The 19,511-nt window shown below is 39.1% G+C and overlaps 1 long non-coding RNA gene across 1 annotated transcript in view; it reads right to left on the bottom strand.

Annotated features, from left to right (window-relative positions):
* The window catches only part of LOC113592855 (uncharacterized), a 183,478-nt gene extending 164,618 nt beyond the window's left edge, over positions 1-18,860 (bottom strand). Inside the window, exon 1 of the long non-coding RNA XR_008291018.1 lies at positions 18,725-18,860. This is a non-coding gene — a long non-coding RNA (uncharacterized LOC113592855). The remainder of the gene's footprint in view (positions 1-18,724) is intronic.
* Positions 18,861-19,511: the final 651 nt, after the last annotated feature.

Genomic DNA, 19,511 nt, shown 5'->3' with positions numbered 1-19,511 from the left:
TTCCACCCAACATCTTCTTTCCAAATACATTTTCTTTCCAAGTACACAAAGAACTTTCACAAATATAGACTATTTTCTGGACTATAAATCAAGTTCAATTTAAATTAAATATTTAAGTTAAATTTAAATGAACGCAAGTTAAACCAAGTGTGTTCTCTAACTACAATGGAATTATATTTGCTATTATTAGCAGGAAAACGTCTGAAAAATCCCCAAATATTAGGAAACTAAATAACATTCAAATAAATAACAAATAGACCAAAAAAGAAATCAAAAGGGGGGATAAAAACTGTAACATCAAAACTTGTGGGATGCAGGTAAAACAGTACTTAGGAAAAATTCTGTAGCAATACCCACCTCTTGAAAATAGTAAGTATCTTAGGGAAACATAATGAGATAAAGAACAGAAAGCCAACAGGAAAAAAAGCAATAAAAGGTGTTTTTTGAGATAATTAAATATGTAAACCTGTTGTCAGAATGATGTGGAAGAAGTAAAGACACATTAACAGTATCAGAAATGAGAGAGGTGATATCTTTACAGAGTTTACAGATATTAAAATCTTAAAAAGATAAATTATGAATAATTATATGTAAATAAATGTAACAACTTGGATGAAATAGACAATTTTTCGCAAGACATAAAATGTCAAACTTCCTCAATAAGAAATAGATTATCAGATAGTCCTGTATCTATTAAAGTGATTGACCAGGTACTTAAAAACCTTTCTACAAAGAAAATTCTAGGCCTACATTACTTTCATGGGGAAATCTTACCATAATATTCAAGAAAACTGAAAAGAAGCACTTCTTCCAAACTCATTCTATGAGGCCAGAATTACACAGATTCCAAAATAAGATAAAGATATTACAATGAAGGAAAACTACAGAACAATACCTCTCATTAAATAGACTTAAAATTCTTAACAAGTTTGTGGCGAATCAAATCCACGAAAAATGAAAATGATAATACATCATGATCCGTTGGGGTTTACCAGGAATTCAAGACCAGTTCTGCATTCGAAAAAATCATTAAAAAAAAAGTCAGCATGTCAATAGATTACAAAAGAGAAAATTTGGTATCTCTATAAATGGGGAACAAGCACTTGACAGACTCCAAAGCTCATCCTGATAAAAATCTCTTCACAAACTAAAAATGGAAGGAAATTTTCTCAATCTAATAACAGATATCTACCAAAAATCTAGAGTTAACATCATACTTAGTCACAAAGTCACAAAGACTGAAAACTTTCCTCCAAAGATCAAGAGTAAGGAAAGGCCATCTGCTCTCAGCTCTTCTTTTCAACACTGTACTGGTGGTGGCTGTAGCCAGTATAAAGAGGAAAGAAAAATAAATAAAAGGCACCCCAGATTGGAAAGGAAGGCCTAAAATTGTCTTTACTCATAAATAACATAATCATCTTTGGAAAATCAAATGTAATCTGCAAAAAATCTTTTATGAATAATAATTGAATTTATCAAGATTGAAGCTTACAAAATAAATGTACAAAAATTCATTGCATTTCTATTCACTAGCAACAAACAATTAGAAACTGAAATTAAAAGTATCATTTACAATAGCATCAAAAATAGACACGCAGGGATAAATCTGATAAAAGATGTGTAAGGTAAAGCACACTGAAAACTACAAAACACTGTTGAGAGAAATTAAAGATCTAAATAAATATAGACATATTCCATGTCTATTGACTGAACGATATCCACGGGTTAAAACATTAGTGTTCCCCAAATTGATCTACAGAGTCAAAGCAATTCTAATCAAAATCTCAACATGTTTTTTCCTTACTGAAACTGACAAGCAAAGTCTGAAATTTACAAAAAAGTGTAAAGGACCTAGAAGAGCCAAAACAATGTTGAAAGAAAACAAATTTGGATGACTTATGCCATCTGACCTCATGATTTATTATAAATCCACATTAATCAAAACAATGTGGTATGTATGGCATCAAGATAAACAAATAGATAAATGGAAAAGAACACAGAGACCAAAAATATATCCATACATATGGTAAACAGATTTTCAACAAAGTTGCAAAAGTAACTGAATGAAGAAAGGCTGGTTTTTTTTCAACAAAGGTATGGAAAAACCAGATGCACACATGAAAAAAAATTAGCTTTGATCCACACCTCACATCATATACCAAAATTAACTTTTAAAATATATCACAGACATACATGTAAAATGTAAAAGTATAACATTTCTAGTAGAAAATATAGAAGAAAATCTTTGTGGTCTTGGGCTACACAAATATTTCTTAGGCACAACAGAATAAAAGAAAAAAATGGATAAGCTGGATTTCACCAGTTATTAAATTCTGCTCTTTAGAAAGTATTGTTAAGATAATGAACTAACAAGATACTGACTTCCAGAAAATAATTTCAAATCATGTATACTATAAAGGATCTTATCCATAATGTATAACAACCTTTGAAAACTCAGTAAGGAAACAACTACCTGATTAGCGGTGCCTGGGTGGCTCAGTTCAATGAGCAGTTGAGCATTTGACTCTTGATTTCAGGTCCTGGGATTGAGCCCTGTGTTGGGCTCAGCACTGCTTGGGATTCTTTCTCTCTCTCCCTCTGCTCATTTCCCCTACTCAATGCTCTCTTTCCCAAATAAAATAAATAAAGTAAATACAATATTTTAAAACTACCCAATTAAAAAAAATAACCGTTTTGAAAAACACCTCATCCAAGAATGTGTGTGTGTGTGTATGTATATATATATATATATATATATATATATATATATATATATATATATAGTAAATAAGTACAGAAAAAGATGCCCAGCATCATTAGTCCTTAAAGAAATGAAAAATAAAACCACGTTGAGATATCAATATACCTATTACAACGGCTACAATGAAAACAAATGACTGTATCAAGTGTTGACAATGACATGGAATAACTTTCATATGCTCCTGGTGAGAATATAAAATGATACATACACTCTGGGAAACAGTTTGGAAATTTCTCAAAACTTTAGGCATATACCACCTATCATATGACCTAACCATCTCACTCCTAGGTATTATCCAAGAGAAATGAAAGCATATGCACAGAGTCTTATGCACAAGTATCTTAGTAACTTTATTCACAATAACAAAAAAATAGAAACAACCCAAATATTCATCAAAGGGTGAATGGCTAAAGAAATTGTAGTATATTCATGCAACAGAATATTACTTAACAATATAAAGGAATGAACTCTTGGCATACACTGAAACATGGATATATCTTAAAATAATTATGCTGAGTGAAATAAGTATGACAAAAAATAGCATATACTGTAGGAATTCATGTATATAATTCTGAAGACAAGACAAACTAATGTATACTGGTAGAAAAGAGATTAGGGGTATGGGGGATTGGAATAGGAAGAGAATGGGCAAGAGGGAGGGATTACAACAAGACACTAGAGAACTTTGGGGAGATGACATATTTATTCATTATCTTGACTATGGCTGTGGTTTACAGTTGTATACTTATGTCATAACTTCTTAAATAGTATACCTTAAATATGTGCAATTTACCATAGTTTAATTATAACTCACAAAGTTGTTAAAATATATATATCAATAAATTTGCTAAACAAAAACAGATAAATAAATATAACAGATATCCAAGATATCAAAATGTAAATAAAACACATCTGAGGAAAGAATCTAAATAAATGAAAGGCACACTATATTCATGAACTGGAAGGCTTAATAGCATTCAGATGAAAATTTTCCCCAAGCTCATCTATAGATTCATTGAGCAGTCTTATAGACTTATAAACAGACTTTATAGGGGACTTCTACAAATCAATAAGGAAAAGGTAGAGCAATAGGCAAAGTATTTGAATAGGCACTTCACAAAAGAAAAAAAAACACACAAGTGAAAAAGAGCACAATTTCACTAATCATCAGAGAAATGCCAATCAAAACCATAAGATAGCTCTATGCAACCAATATACTGGGTTTTTTTTTTTTTTTGTCATTCTTATTCCACTGAACATAATTATTTTAAGATATATCCACGTTTCAGGGTATGCCAAGAGTTCATTCCTTTATATTGCTAGGTAATATTCTGTTGCACAAATACACTAAAATTTATTAACCAGTCACCCTTTGAATATTTGGGTTGTTTCTATTTTTTCACTATTAACAAATATAGTTACTAAGAAAATTGTGTATAAGACTTTGTGCATATGCTTTCATTTCTTTTGAATAACACCTCGAAGTGAAATGGGTAGGTTATATGATAGACGGTATATGTCTAAATTTTGAAGACATGGACAAACTCTTTCCCAAAGTGTATGTACCATTTTACATGGGAAGGAAAAGGGTATGAAAGTCACTCCATGTTGTAAAAATAAAAGAACAGACACTAACAAAGTTGGCATGAAATAGGGTTTCTCAACCTCAGCACTCTTGAAACTTTGGGTCATTTAATTATTTACAGTAGGGGGCTGTCCTATAGGATCTTTAGCAGCATCCCTGGTCTCTACCCACTAGATGCTGGTAGCACTCACCACCCCCACCCCCATTTATGACCTCCAAAAATGCTTCCATATACAGTATTGCCAAATACCCTCGGAGGGGGAGCAAGATCCCTGCCGCCCCGCCCACTCACGGATAGCTATATGCACTGTTGGTAGAAATGTAAATTGGTGCATCCATTTTTGTATTACCTAACAAACCTGAACATATGTATAGTCTATGAACCAGACCTGGGTAGGTATTTAAATTCAAAGATACAGAGGCGCCTGGGTGGCTCAGTTGGTTGGGCGGCCGACTTCAGCTCAGGTCATGATCTCCGGGTCCGTGAGTTCGAGCCCCATGTCGGGCTCTGTGCTGACAGCTCAGAGCCTGGAGCCTCTTTCGGATTCTGTGTCTCCCTCTCTCTGACCCTCCCCTGTTCATACTCGGTCTCTCTCTGTCTCAAAAATAAATAAATGTTAAAAAAATAAAAAATAAATAAATTCAAAGATACATACAAGAATGTTCATACAGGCACTGTTCCTAATAACACCAAACTAGAAACTATCTATGTTCACCAATGAGAGAATGAAAAAATAAAACATAAGGAATGACCAATCTCCTTGTCCCCACTAACCTTTAACTCAGAGGGGAGCAAAATAGAAACTGGCTAATAAAAGATGCAGTATATTTAGTGTGGGTGAGGCTATGTAGCAGTGGTGAACAAACAAAAGACCCCAATGACTTAGAGTTCATTTCTTATTTTCATGACAGTTCATTTTAGGTTGACATGTATCTCTGCTCATCACAGTGATGCTGGCACACAGGCTTATGGAGGCTCCAATACACATGTCCAGAAGACACTGTCACGGTGTAAGCACTACATTGGGCCACTGTATGACGAGTGTCTTTTCATGGGTCACAATTGTCCCATCTTTAAATTGGGGATTAATGTTATGCAGGGAATCAATGTTATTCAGTATTTCTCAAGTTGTTTTCCAAGATTGTGTGTGTGTGGGGGGTATGTGTATGCATGTGTTGGAGGTTCATTCATACATCGAATTAGAAATTTTAATTAAAAAGTGCTTTTCCTCTAACATATGTTTCAGACAATGTACTTTTGCAAAGACCAGAATACAAGTAACTCCCAGTATTTTGCGTTGTTTTTTCTTTTGTTACTATACTCCTCTGAAATTGTCTGAGTGACTACCAGACATGCCCTGGTCAAACAGCATCCTATTTTTGGGTTTGGATTTTCAATTCTGTAATGTGATCACAAGCATCTTCTTGCTTGAAGGCAGTATGACCACTAGAGGGAAGCAGCTGCCAGACAGAGCAGTTTCTTTACAACACAGATAAATAAATCTCTCTGGGTCAGATTTTTTTTTCAAGCATTTTTAGTGTTTATTCATTTTTGAGAGAGAGAGAGACAGAGACAGAGCATGAGTGGGGGAGGGGCAGAGATAGAGGGAGATACAGAATCAGAAGCGGGCTCCAGACTCTGAGCTATCAGCACAGAGCCTGATGCGGGGCTTGAACTCATGAACCATGAGATCATGGCCTGAGCCTAAGTGGACTCTTAATCGACTGAGCCACCCAGGAGCCCCTTTCTGGGTCAGATTCTAAAAGTTTGTTCTATCAGGGATTTTGGAGTCAAGGAAGCTGACTTTTTTCAAGCTTTTTTCATCAACTTTGAGCAAACTGCTTTCAGGCACTCTGAGTCTCTGGGTCCCCCAAGCTCACAGTAGGGTCCCTAAAGGAAACATGAGTGGCCTTTGTGTTTCTTTTCCTAACCTTGCCAGTAGCTGTCTTTGTAAGGCCCTTCAGTGTCCATTATTAAGCAGAACTGTGGAACAACAGTTCCTTCACAGGATCAGAGCTGACCTCTCCATCCAGACAGCTTAATCTTCCAGTCCTCATGAGACAGATCTAGTAGGGGACTTTAGAGACAAATCTGTACACTAAAGCTAACTTGTCAATCCCCCCACCTCACCCCCCACTATGGGCAGACAAACAGATTACAATTAGATGAGCCAGGAACCTTAATAAATGCAGATGTCTTTAGTTAAATAAACAACTAATTCTTGGGATGTAAATATAAACAGAAGCATACTTCACAATTAGGGATGAATGATGAGTGAATGAGTCAGTAGAGGGTGGATTAAAGCAGTAGGTCTGCAATCAGGAAGTCTGAATCCCAGCGATCTCACTAATTGTTGATGTTTGCTGGATTAGTCTCTATGAGCTACAGTTTCTTCATCTGACAAAGAAAGTGATGGTATCTAAATTTCAAAGTTGAATAAAGTGGGTTTTGTACTGAGCCAGGTACCTTATATAATACTTAATGGTTCATCTTAAGAAAAAGAAGGAGGAAGAAAAAGCAAACTTTGTGTGTTTGCTATCTGGTACAGAGGCGTAAAGGAGAGTTTCGGAGCATATCCAAAAACGTGTTCAAACCCCAGCTCTGCCACCTACTGGCTGTGTAACCTTGGGTCACGAGCAAAATGGAACCTCAGTTTCTTATTTGGAAACTGAAGGTACTGATGGCTGCTTTAGTTGAGATCTAAAGGAGATGACAAGGGAGGTGAAGAAGCTGGCATCAAATCGGTACATACTAAATTATTACTTTCCATATCAGATTATTTTCCAAATGCCTACAGATTAATACTATAATAGCAGCTCATCATTAGCCTTCTAAAGCAGGCATTATCATTCCCATTTTACACGCCAAGAAACTGAGGGTTCAAGAGACTTGTTCAGAGGCACAGGGCTTAAAGTAGACAGTGTCTGATTTCTGACAAGTTTCCTTGCTCTAATGCCATTAGCTGTGCTATAGACATGTTGACCCCTAGTGACTTCCAGAGCAACCAACATTCTCTTTTATAGGTGCTGTTGTTACCTCTGCAGTGCCTTTCCAAAGCCACATTTCCTTCACCCATCCCTTTTCCTTGTAGTGTGTGCACTGGCTACATCTACCCACTAGATGGTGCCAATACCCTAGCTTTGGTTTACTTTGGTTTTCATCTTCTGTATTAAAAATTTACCTTCAACATCATCAGACCTAAATGTCTACATAAATCCCAGCTTGTGAGATGCATATACTTGTAAAGAATTTTTTTAAAAATATATTCAGGGTAAACTCTGGAGGCTTAGTTATCTTGCTTAAAAATGCAGACCAACCCTCTATAAATTCACTAGCTGAGGCCCTGCTATGGTCACGAGCAATCACAGCACTATGTGTGTCTCTGCTCCAGGGTGACTTGGAAAGTATTAGCAGCTTCTCCTCTGAGTGTATAGACTGGCAGGCCTGTGGGAGCCCACCAGCACTCCATGGCTCCTGCTTACCACTCTGTGAAAGGAGACGGAGTACAGGCTCAGCTCACAACTGATGCAAGCATAGAACAGGACATCCTAGAAGATTTGGTGACCTTCTTATCCTAAATTCTTCCCCTCATAGCCTGCCACAAATTTCCATAATACCATAATTTGAATAGGCATTGTACCCCTTTATTATTATAACAATAGCGACAATCAACCTCTGTATAGTCTTATAGCATTTACAAAGCATGCCTCTCTCAATTATTTTATTTAACACACTTGAATGAACAGGGTCAGGGTTGTTTACCCCATTTCACAGAGGAGAAATTGAGATCCAAAGAGTGAGTTCCTAAGAATCTATAAGCTATTTAACTAACATGCCAGAATTGAACCCGAGTTCAAATGTCATCCTCATGTCACTACATGAGAAAGAAACCTGTAGTACATTCCAAGCAACAAATTTATAATGAGAGTTCCCCTACTGCTATTCCTTTTCTTTTCCAATTGTCTCTGAATTTCACCTCTCCCCCAAATCCAGCATCCCTGGAAGGAGAACATAGCCCTCCTTCCCTGGCCCTTTCCCATCTTCCATTCTAGCGCCCAGACCAACAGTAAATGTTGTGGTAGGCAACAGAGAAGGCACTGTCTGTGTTCCATGTACAGAGCACCAGAGCTGGAAGGGATCATTGGGATTATCTCATCTAACCACCCCTTTATATGTAAGGAAACCAAGCCAGGAAGAAGAAGAAATATTCCTATATGTGATGCCATGGGATTATCTCAAATGACCTACTTTTCATGAAAGCTGGTCTACACCTTGGTATCCATTAGTTTGGAAACTATGTTCATGCCAACCGCCTTATCCTTTAAAATAGTATCTAATTTTAAATTTCCACTAATGCAGCTGTCTCCCCACATACGTATGAACAATAACCAAATAAATTTTTTACTGTGAAATCTCACCAGAGTTGAAATCTTTATGTCATCACTTTCTTACTTTAGGGTCTAAATTAAAGCAAATTCACCGGAAATCTGAGCTGTAATTGGCCTATTTATTTATTTATCTCATACCCTTTGTCTTGCACACGATCTGTGTTATTGAACTAATCTCAATGTATCATGCTTGCCTTTCTCCTTGCTTGATTCTCCCATGGAGCAGAATATCGAGGACAAGAGCTACATCTTAGAAATCTTTGTAACTCCAGATGCTAGTATAGTTTTTGGCAAAGAGTGGATGATCAATAATTAATTTTGAGGAATTGAATTATACTGCATTGAACTGGACCTACAGATTACAAACCACCTCCTTGGACATACGTCATCAGGATTTTTAAATCCAGATGGGACATGGAAAAGATATCTATTAATAGACATTTAGGGTTTAGCAAGCACTCTCCTTCTGTCCCTAAGATCCTTGCTTTCTGACCAGTCAGATAAAGGCAGATGCACTAAAGATTAAGCTATACAGAATTTGGTAGTTCAGTAAATATTTACTGAGCTCCTCCTATGTGGAAAAGTAAGTGATCAAGAGTTCTAAAGACTGTAAAATTCCTATAGGGCAGCAACGTAGCAGCCACAGTGATAGGAAAGCTAGCCTAGTGCTGGGTGGACATAGAGCACCATGCTCAGAGGGAGCAAGGACTTTAAGGTCTTCTGTTTCAGTCTTCCATTGTACAGTTACATTGTACTTCCACTGTACAGACTGAGGGGAGGTGGACGTGGCCACAGTTCCCCAGTGAATGAGTGACAAAACTAGAATCAGAGCCCAGTCTCCTTTCAGCCTAGTGCTCTTTTCACCACATTTCTTGAAAAATCCACTGTGCACCTGGCCATGCTTTTCTTTCAGAATCCAGCCACTATTTTGATTTCTCTGCATGGCAGGCAGCCAAGAGCCTTGAACTTCTCCATGTTGCCATTTTGCCCTCTGCAGAATGGGATATTAAAGTATTCACTTGGGGGACGGGTCATGGGGTTCCGTCAATAAATGTTTGTGAATTGCTCTGAGCTATTTGGGCCACAGGGACTCCAGAAATGGGAGACCCCAGTGGTGGTGGTGGTGGTATCTGAGCCCTTTTTGAGGTCTTGCCTTTGCTCTGCAGAATTAAAGCGATGGTTTAAGTGATAAACTATTCCTTATGAGCTGTATTTGTGTTGAAAGCACAGCATGAGTCCCCTGAGCGCTTCCTCTCACACAACCACAGCTATGCACCAATTCTCCTGGGCTCAGAGATGGAACTTCGGTTAAATGCATGGAATTTATTCTTAGTCCTTTTCTTAATTACGACTTTATTTTTATTTCTCTTGCCTTCTCTAGGGGAGGGGTTAGAGAGAAAAGGAAAAGGAAGGAAAGAGGCAGGAAATATGTTATAGATTCAAGGGGCTTTTTTGTTGTTGTTTGTCTCTGAGCTGCTCTCAGTCAGCAAAGTAGAGGGATTTAACGAATCTTGCAGAGATGCAAACTTCATTCCAATGAAGCCAGAATCCAGAAGACATGTAACAAACACAATGAAAACATATCTTGAGGTGAGGCAATCATTATTTGACTAATAAATCCCCTGGGCTGACAGAAAAAAGATGGAACCTGTTATGCACTCATCATTTAAGTCATTAAAACAAGGGGGTGGACGTTCAGGGTAAGAGGACTGTGTAGTCATGCTGAGGATGTTCCAGCAAATTGCTATGTTATAAGCAACTCCATTGCTACCCCAGGTTAGTCATGTAGCCTTCCCTCCTGTGTCCAATCTGGCATCCTCAAAACACTGAAAATCCCATCACTCTCATGCTACGCTCTTTCTCTTGTTCAAAATCCAGGTCAGAACATGTCCACTGAATGCTTCTATCGATGTCCTATCTCAGTGAGTATCCCTCAATACCCAGAGCTCCTTTAAAGTATATAAATAACTTGTGTGTAGGCACATTTCTCGTTCTCCTCTGCTTCCTCCTCCCCTTCTTCCTCCTCCTCCTTCTGTGTCTTCTTTCTCCCTGTACTTTTTATTTTTCTTTTTCATCATGATCATTATGCCTATGTTCTGGCATACTTTGTAAGTCTACAGAGGAAGGGGGTAAAATGAAAATGGACTTCAGAGGGAAATATCTTACTTGTGAGCTCTGGCCTTGATAGGGACTAGCTGTGGGAAAGTGAGAAAATCCTGAAAACTACACAGGACTTAGTACTCATCCACAAATTGGAGGAAATAATCAGTTGTCCAAAGGCTTCTTTGCGAGGATAACCCAAGAGGGTGAATTAAAGCACCGCAGTGCAACCTGGGTTGGAATGAGCACTTGACAAATATGAGTTCCCACAATCTCCTTTGACCTTGGGCTCAGATGGTGAGAGACTTCTAGCTCACACAAGCCTATTTATGTGAAGATATGTATGGCCTAGGGGAGTTCCAAGGGAACATCTAGGCGCTTCCACAAACCCTGCTCCCTCTTTACCCTCTTTTCTGCCATGGAACAATCAAACCATCTGACCAATTTGTGGTTAGCGTAGTGTTTAAGTAAAGGTAGGTTAAGGAGTAGGAGAAAACTGGGATGGAGCCCCACTGCTTTACTAACTCTGTGATGTTGGGCAAATTTTACCTGAGCTCCAGTTTCTGCATCTACAAAAATGGGGCTATTACACCTCATATACCTTTGTGGTGGGTAGCCAGTGAATGTGAAGCACTTCAAATAGTATCTGGCACACAGTAAACCTGGTTACTACTATTCTTCCAAGAGTGGCCCTGAGAAGGTAAAAGTGCCATCAGATGTCAGTGGAATGAGAAGAAATGCTGAGCTGGTGGAGACCTTGCTTGCTTCCTGGCTGGACTGTGCTTCACCTCCCTCACTCACTTATAACTAACCGGTATTGCATATACACTTTGGCCCAGCTCAAGTGTTGCCTGCTCTATGAAGCCTTGCAATTCCTTCTTCCTCTTCCTGTCCACCTAGAGAAGTGGCCGCCCTTTTCTCTGAGCTGCCAGAGCATTAGGTATCCTTTTCTGTGTCAGTGAGCACTATATAACTGGCACCATAAAAAATGAATACTCAGGGGTCATTTTCATGCCAGGACACAAGCTCCTAAAAGGCACAGGCCATAGCTATTATCTTTCTCTCTATGTCTTGGCCCAAGTTGATTTATTCTGTGCTCATGAAACAAAGACTGGTGGATGAATGGTTTATCAGTTGCAACTCAAATGTCTCAGTATAGTGATTTTCGGGACTATATGGGATTCTTTGCAAATGAAGTGTCAGGACCAATGAGATGTGATGAACCATGAAAAGTTATCTGGCCTCTTCAAAACATCCAGTAAGATATTTTAGACAGTGGTTTTGAACTTACTCAGTTCAGCCCTTCAGAATAAAGTATGATTACTGATTTGTATTAGCTCCTGTTGATACTTAAATGGCAAAGGGATATACTAAGGGAACAAAAGGAGCAGCTTGCCCATATCCTGAGTTAGTTATTGAAGTTGTCAAAGTAACCCAATGTTGCTGAATGCTGTCACAGAACAGACTGAAAGAAAAACAGCTATATCTCAAATGCCCAGGGACTGAATGGGTAGAGAGGTTTCATTGTGTTGGTCATAAATAGCTTTCACGAAGTTAGAGTGCTTACTTGAACCCTACTTGAACTAGCTGGATGCTGATGCATTCACTACTCAGAGAATTTCTTAAAGGCTTTGAGTTGCTCCCACTTCTTGTCATGGAATGAGCCAATTTTTATGTCTGTTTATTACTCTGTAGCCCAGCTGGACCCCAGAAGGATGGGCTGCTGTGACCATGGAAAATAACACAAATGCACAGACACCAAAATGAAGCCAGAGATCTTCTAGAGACTTAGATAAACATTTAGTCTCATAAATAAATACATTATCAGACCACACAAAGCTCTTCCTACCCGGTCTCTTCCTCAGAAGTCACACTCCAAATTGCTTCTTTAATTCATCCAGGTTCAGACAAGGTATTTATTGATTACCTACTGGGTGGGAGACCAATCCCAAGCTACATGTTCCAAAAAACACAGTGGCAGAAGATATGGTCCCTTGCTGCTTTTACCATTTTGGAATTGTATGTATAGTGGCAGAATGCACAAACTTAAATCAATCAGTAACAAATGCAAGCCAGGACAAATACTATCTTGTGATATATTGGGAAATGGATTGCACAGTAAGAGATCTGAGTCCCAGAGCTGCGAGCAAGTTGCTGGAAGACTGTTTGTTTGCTCATTTGATAAGCAAACAAACACTTACCATGGATCAGGTACTGAGGATAACTTGAACGATTCATTTAATTTGTTTATTCATTCACTTACTCAGCAATTATTTAAGGATTATATAATAGATGAAGCATTGTGGTAGGTGCTGGGGAAGGGGGAAAGATACAGTCCCCACCTTCCAGGGGTCAGGCTCCTCATCAGTATGGTGTGTGTTTGGGTGAGAAAGGGTAGTGGTCTCTAATGTCCTTTCTGCCAAGAATATGCTAAGCAGTGGACTGGAAGATTTTGTGGTTCATTTGCTAAGAGTCAAGTCAAGAAGAAAAATGGTCATTTGTAAAAATGGAATAAACCACTGAACTTTGAATTACAGACTTTTGGATGGGAATCCTCCTAGAACCTCAAAGCACAGCACTAATATGCCTATGTGTTCCTTTAAGAATCCAAATCAATCCTGTTCATCCCCTTGTACATATACATTTCTTTATATTTTACAAGGCACTTCCATGTGGACAGTTTTATTTGCTCTACATAGCAATCTTATGAAGTCAGGGGTTTAACATCCTTTTTTAAAGATAAAGAAACTGAGGCCACAAGTGGTTGGATTTACTTACTAATGTCTGTGAGTAGAGCAGGGGCCAGAACCTAGGTCTCTGACCTCCCATTCTGGTGCTTCTAAAATAACAACAGTATTTATTCGTTTGGTATGTGTGTTTCAAGGGCCAGTTATGGCCCAGGCATTTGGCAAAGCCTGGGAAAGTCGTGAAGAACCAGCCAGTAATCTCAATGATTTTACCATCACTTTTCCTCTAATTCTTGCTCAGAATTAACAGGAACTCATACTGCTTTGTAGCTTATAGTATCATTTTATATGTCATTTAAAGTATGGACTAGTAGGGGTGCCTGGGTGGCTAAGTCAATTAAGCATCCGACTTCGGTTCAGGTCATGATCTCACAGTTCGTGGGTTTGAGTCCCACATCAGGCTCTGTGCTCAGAGCCTAGAGCCTGCTTCAGATTCTGTGTCTCCCTCTCTTTCTGCTCCTCCCCTGCTCACATTCTCTCTCTCTCTCAAAAATAAATAAACATTAAAAAATTTTTAGAAAAAGTATAGGCTAGTAGACCATAAGCTACTTTTAGTCAAGTGCCAGGGAGGATAAACATCACCTGATAAAGCATTTTCGTTTCTTCACATCAATTCAATTGATATTGACAGCAATGTATATATCATTATTCCTACTCACTGGCAATGAAGTATAGATTCTGAGACACTCAAAGTTACACACATGGTTAGTAGAAGATTCAGAATTTAATCCTAAATCATTTGTCAACCAACACTTTTTTATGTCCACTCCCTAAACATACTCCATCCCACTGTGCCATATATAGGGGCTAGGAAAGTGCTTTACCTAGAGTGACAGCTCAATCAGTCATTGTAGAATAGATTAGACATGGAATAATTTTGATCTGTGAATGGGCAACACATTCATCCCCTAACATCTAACTGTCACTAAGTTTAAGATACAGCTTTCCTTGTATAAGAAGAATTCCATGAGAGTTTGAGATATAGGGAAAGAGTAAGAAGAAAGGAAACACTGAAAGATGAAGGAATGTTACAGAAAGACCAAAGGCTTTGGGGTTAGATCTATAATCTCAGTATTGCCACTTACCTGTGTATACCTTCAGGCAAGTATCTTAACTCTCAGGTCTTATGGGGGTGTTAAGCAGATTAAGGGCAATATTATATGGTAATAAGCATTTAGCACAGTGCCTTGTCTATATATAATACATACTCTGAACACTACTTTTTCATTCAAATGAGAGAACTTCAAGAGCAAATACAAAGTTGTAAGGAAGTATAAAGTATCTGGGGGAAAGTTTAAGGAAGATCAAGTATCATAGGAAGATATGAAGTTGAAAGAGTAATTTGGGACCAGATCTTAAAGAGCCATTAAAGCCATTCTAAGGGTCCATATCCTCTTGCTACAAGGGGTTTATAACCAATTGGGTCTTTTACAAACATATTGTAGGGATAAGCAGGGAAGAGCCTATAAGCAGAAAGATGTTGGAAAGCTACACAAAAATGGAGTAGCATTTACAAAGATAGTTTCCCCCTAATTTGACTTTAGTAATGGCTGATAGCAAAAGTGTCTGGTGCCCAAATGAATAAAACCTGAACCACTCCGAGTTCCTCCAAGACACAAATCTTTATCCACTGCATGGTTGGAAAAGGGTGTATGTGTGTGTGTGTGTGTGTGTGTGTGTGTGTGTGTGTGTGTGTATTATGATAGATTAGCCTTTTTGGACTGTGGCCACACCATAGAGGGTTTTCTAATGTATTCTGAGTTCTAATTGGCTACAGCATTTGGAAAAATGTACAGCAAATTGCTCCGTTAATCAAGGTAAATCAAGCTGATGTCATGGATGCTAAATATATGTCTTTGCAGTAATACTACTTACATGGCTGGAACCAAGGCTGCTGTCAGTATTTCCACTTGACAGCCCTGCATTCTCAGAAGGAGCTCATGGCTTATCTCTGAAAGCACTCAGTGGTCCATTTCCGAGGCTGGGTTCCCAGGTCCGTCTTTCCACATCTAAGAAAGGGGTCTTAGGAGAGGGCGAGACTGCCTTCTTATGTACAAACTCAAAGGCAGTGGGAAGGAGGCCACACCACAAAGGCTAGGAAGACAGGGAAGTAGATATCAAAGGAAGATGATTTCAAGAAGCCAGAAGGACCCTGGCATGCCACATCCCTTGGCTGGTGAGGGAATTTAGGGATAGCAGAGAACTTTACTGAGATACAGAAGATCATAGAATGGAATAATGCTTAAAGGTCATCTGGTCCTCTTGACAAAACCCCTGAAGCACAGCTACAGAGAAGAGTTTACCAAAGAACACACAGCAAGTTAGTTTCAGGGCTAAGATTAGACATTTGGTGACCTGACTTCTCATGCAGTGTTCTTTCCAAATTATAGAAAACATTGCTATGCTTTTTTTTCCTTTTCCTTCTTTCTTATAATCCCTGATATTCATTATTATCCCTAATGCTCACTATTAGCCAGGCTGTGTTATAAGCACTCCATATTATTGCAACCATCTGAGGTTAATATTACTTTTATTCTCATTTTAAAAGTGAAGAAATGGATATGGAAAGAAGGGAGGTAACTTAGCCAAGGAAATCCTTCTAAGGAGTGCCCAAAAAAAGGGACTCAAATTTGAAAATATGTAACTCATACGCCTATGCCCTTCATCATCATTATCAAGTTTCCATCATGTTTCCAGTCTTTTAATATGGTGCTATTTACTTCATACACAAGATTTCTAAGCTTCACAATGATGCTCAGAGGCATAGATGATGAATCTCTTACAAGATGAAGTGAAGCAATTTGTTGAAGGACACAGCTAGAACCAGCCATAGAACCCATGGATATTTCTGGGAGTCTGATAATGGAGATAAAAGACAGAACTAAAACTCAGCTGGGTCCCTGAATTCTTTTTCCTGATCTTGACCAGGTTCCTTTTCCTCTCTGGGCCCAGTTAGCCATTTGTATCACGAAGACGCTGAGGTTCCTGGCTCAGTGGTCAATAGTGGTCTAAGGTCAATAGCAACAGCAGCAACAACAAAAAGCAGAGGGAGAAAGAAATCCAAGAATACACATGAAGATCCTCTAAAACCATGAAAGATGACTGAAATAAAGGGTTTGGGGTGAAAAAAGGGGGTAAAAAAATTCATCCTCAGGTCAGTTTTGGAAGGTTATCCATGGCTTGGGTGGTGCCCCATCAGGACTAGATCAAAAGCAGAAGAGTGTTGCAATCAGCTGTTTGTGTACAGATGCTGGCCTCCAAATTCCCACATGGGAACATCTGCTGGGGACATCCACTTGACAAATAAGCAGGCAATTAGGTAGCAGATCCATCTGTGCCAAGAACATGGGACCACCAGCAGCGGAAGGCTGCAACAGGGGGAGAGGGCCATGCTGGGAAAGATGCTCTTATGTTCATATGAAAGTCAAACTATTGATGGCAGAAGAAAGATAGGATCAGGGATAGAATTCAACAGAGAAGATCATTTGCTTCTTGTTTTGCCGCATGGCTTCATGATCCTCAGTCTTTGCTCTACATTATAATCATCTGCAGATTTTAAATACCTGATGCTCAGGCTGTGTCCCAAAACGATTCAATCACGTTCCCTTACAATGAGGCATAAGCAACAGTGTTTCCTGAGGTTATCCCAATGTGCAACTAAGACTGAAAAACAATGGTCCGGTAGTCTCCAAATCTAACCACTAAGGTTGGTGACACAAAGACAGTGGTCTACATAAAGCTATCAGCTTTATTCCATGATGCTTCTCTTTGAAATATGTGTTTTGAGTTTATAAAATCCTCATTTCAGTGGTCTAGGACTCAAGCAAAGTCCATCTACTCTGTGAAACAAACATAAACTACCTTTGTATCATCTGGTACCAGATGATCTTAAATAAGTTGGTTCTCTCTCCACAATTCCATTACCTTATCTGTTTTGGAGTGTTCACTGGGGAGTAAAATGTGATTATATATAATCAAATGCTTAAAGCAAGCCTGGAACACAATAGTTACTCAATAAATGTGGTTGAATTACAATCCAAGGCGTGCATGCGCATGTGCGCGCGCGCACACACACACACACGGAACAATTTGGGCAAGTCAGTTTGGACACTGTTCTTGATGCTATCAGTACACTATAGCCAATTGATCACCAATCTTGTAGATTATATCCTCAATTTTTTTTTTAAGTAGGCTCCAAGCAGAGACCAACTCAGGGCTTGAACTCAGAACTCTGAGATCAAGACCTGATCTGGGATCAAGAGGCAGATGCCTAACCTACTAAACCACCCAGGCACCGCACCCCCAAATATTTTTAAGCCCATTCCTTTCTCTGTAGTCTCACTGCTAGAGTTAATACTCTCATCATCTCTCACCCAAACCACTGCAGCAGCTGAGATCTAAAAGCTCTGTATCCCTAACCTTTGTAGAGCTGAATGTGTTCTATACACCACAGATGGAGGGATTCACAACAAACAAGTATCACCCCAGCTCAGAACCTTCCAGAGATTCCCTATTATCCACAGGACAAAGACTAAGCTCTTTGATGTAGCATAGAAGACTCTCCATGACCTGTTCCTGTTGATCTTTCTATACTCACATTTATAGAGCTTTCCTGTCTACCTCTCCTCCTCTCCTACCATAACCAAGTCCATATCCCAATGCTATCAATCTTTTATTTTCCTCAGCATGCACTTAGATGTTCTACACATCAGACCCTTTCCTATCCTGTTTGCTCATCTCAGAATTCATTTCTGACCTTCATTCATCACCTAGCTAACATCCATCTAGTTCCTAAGCTCAACTCAGGCACTCCTTTCTTCAGGAAGCCTTCCCTAAATCCCTTGGCCTTGGTTTACATTAGGTGCTATACCTTGCACTTTCCCCTACCATTTCACATTCTGCTAGAATTTTCCAACACATTTCCATATCTCATCCATTAGACTGTTAGTTCTTCTATGACAAAGGCCTTTCCTGATCCCCTACTATATATACTCAGGATATAGAAGATATAGATACTACTTTGACCCATAAGAGATGCACAGTCATTTATACAATTTCAGCCCAGTGAACCTGAGACACTGTAGCGAGTTTTGTTCCCAATGAAGAGGCTCTGTGCTCTTTCATGGTTTCTCTTATGCTTACCCATGGGGAAAGGCCATAACTGGGAGATCTGTGTTCAAATTCTGCTGGTCAGTCAGTTCCTAACTAAGGCCAAGGTCCTGAAGGCAGTCCTCTGGGAATCTTTTTGCAGACAGGAATGGAGCCACGCAGGAATAGATCTCAGCCTTATTTCTTTCCCCTGAACCAAACTGGCTCTGAGTAATGCCTTTGCGATCTTAACCACATCCTCTTCTTCCACTGCCAAAAAAGGGGGTGGCTAGAGATAAACCATAGCTCAAGCTCCAAGACTTCAGGGAAGGTGACCCGCTTGCTGGGTCGGGGCCATATTTTAGGAAGGCTCCTTCAACTCCCTTGGGTCTTAGGTTAAACTGTGTCCTTCCAGCCTTATAAAAAATGGGCTGTCAACAGCAAGTCAGAAAATATTAATGAGGTGGGCAAGAGATGCCCCCCGAAGGGGGAGGATTGCAGAAATTGCTGAGAAAACACTCAGGAGGATGATATTTCTAAAGATTTTGCCCTCTACTTCTAGTGACTTTCCTACAAAGTTACTGCTGATTCCCCCAACTGCATTGGAAATATTTAGATTCTATATTTGATTTCAAAAAATTAATCATGATTTGAATTGGAAGGGATGTTAGAGATAATCTGGGCCAATCCAAGAGCTTTTGTTTTTCCAAAGGGAAGCAAGGATTTTGTTTTCCTGGCTGCACAACATTTAATGTCCTCTTGTTATCCAGACTCCCGTTTTCTTTTGGCGGGTCTGTGGCAGACAGAATTTGAAGATGACCCCTAAGATTCCTGCTCCCCT

This window comes from Acinonyx jubatus, chromosome D4 (genome assembly GCF_027475565.1).
Source record: "Acinonyx jubatus isolate Ajub_Pintada_27869175 chromosome D4, VMU_Ajub_asm_v1.0, whole genome shotgun sequence".
NCBI lineage: Eukaryota > Metazoa > Chordata > Mammalia > Carnivora > Felidae > Acinonyx > Acinonyx jubatus.
The sequence above is the reverse complement of the archived record's forward strand: the minus strand, read 5'-3'. Positions and strand labels throughout refer to the sequence as shown.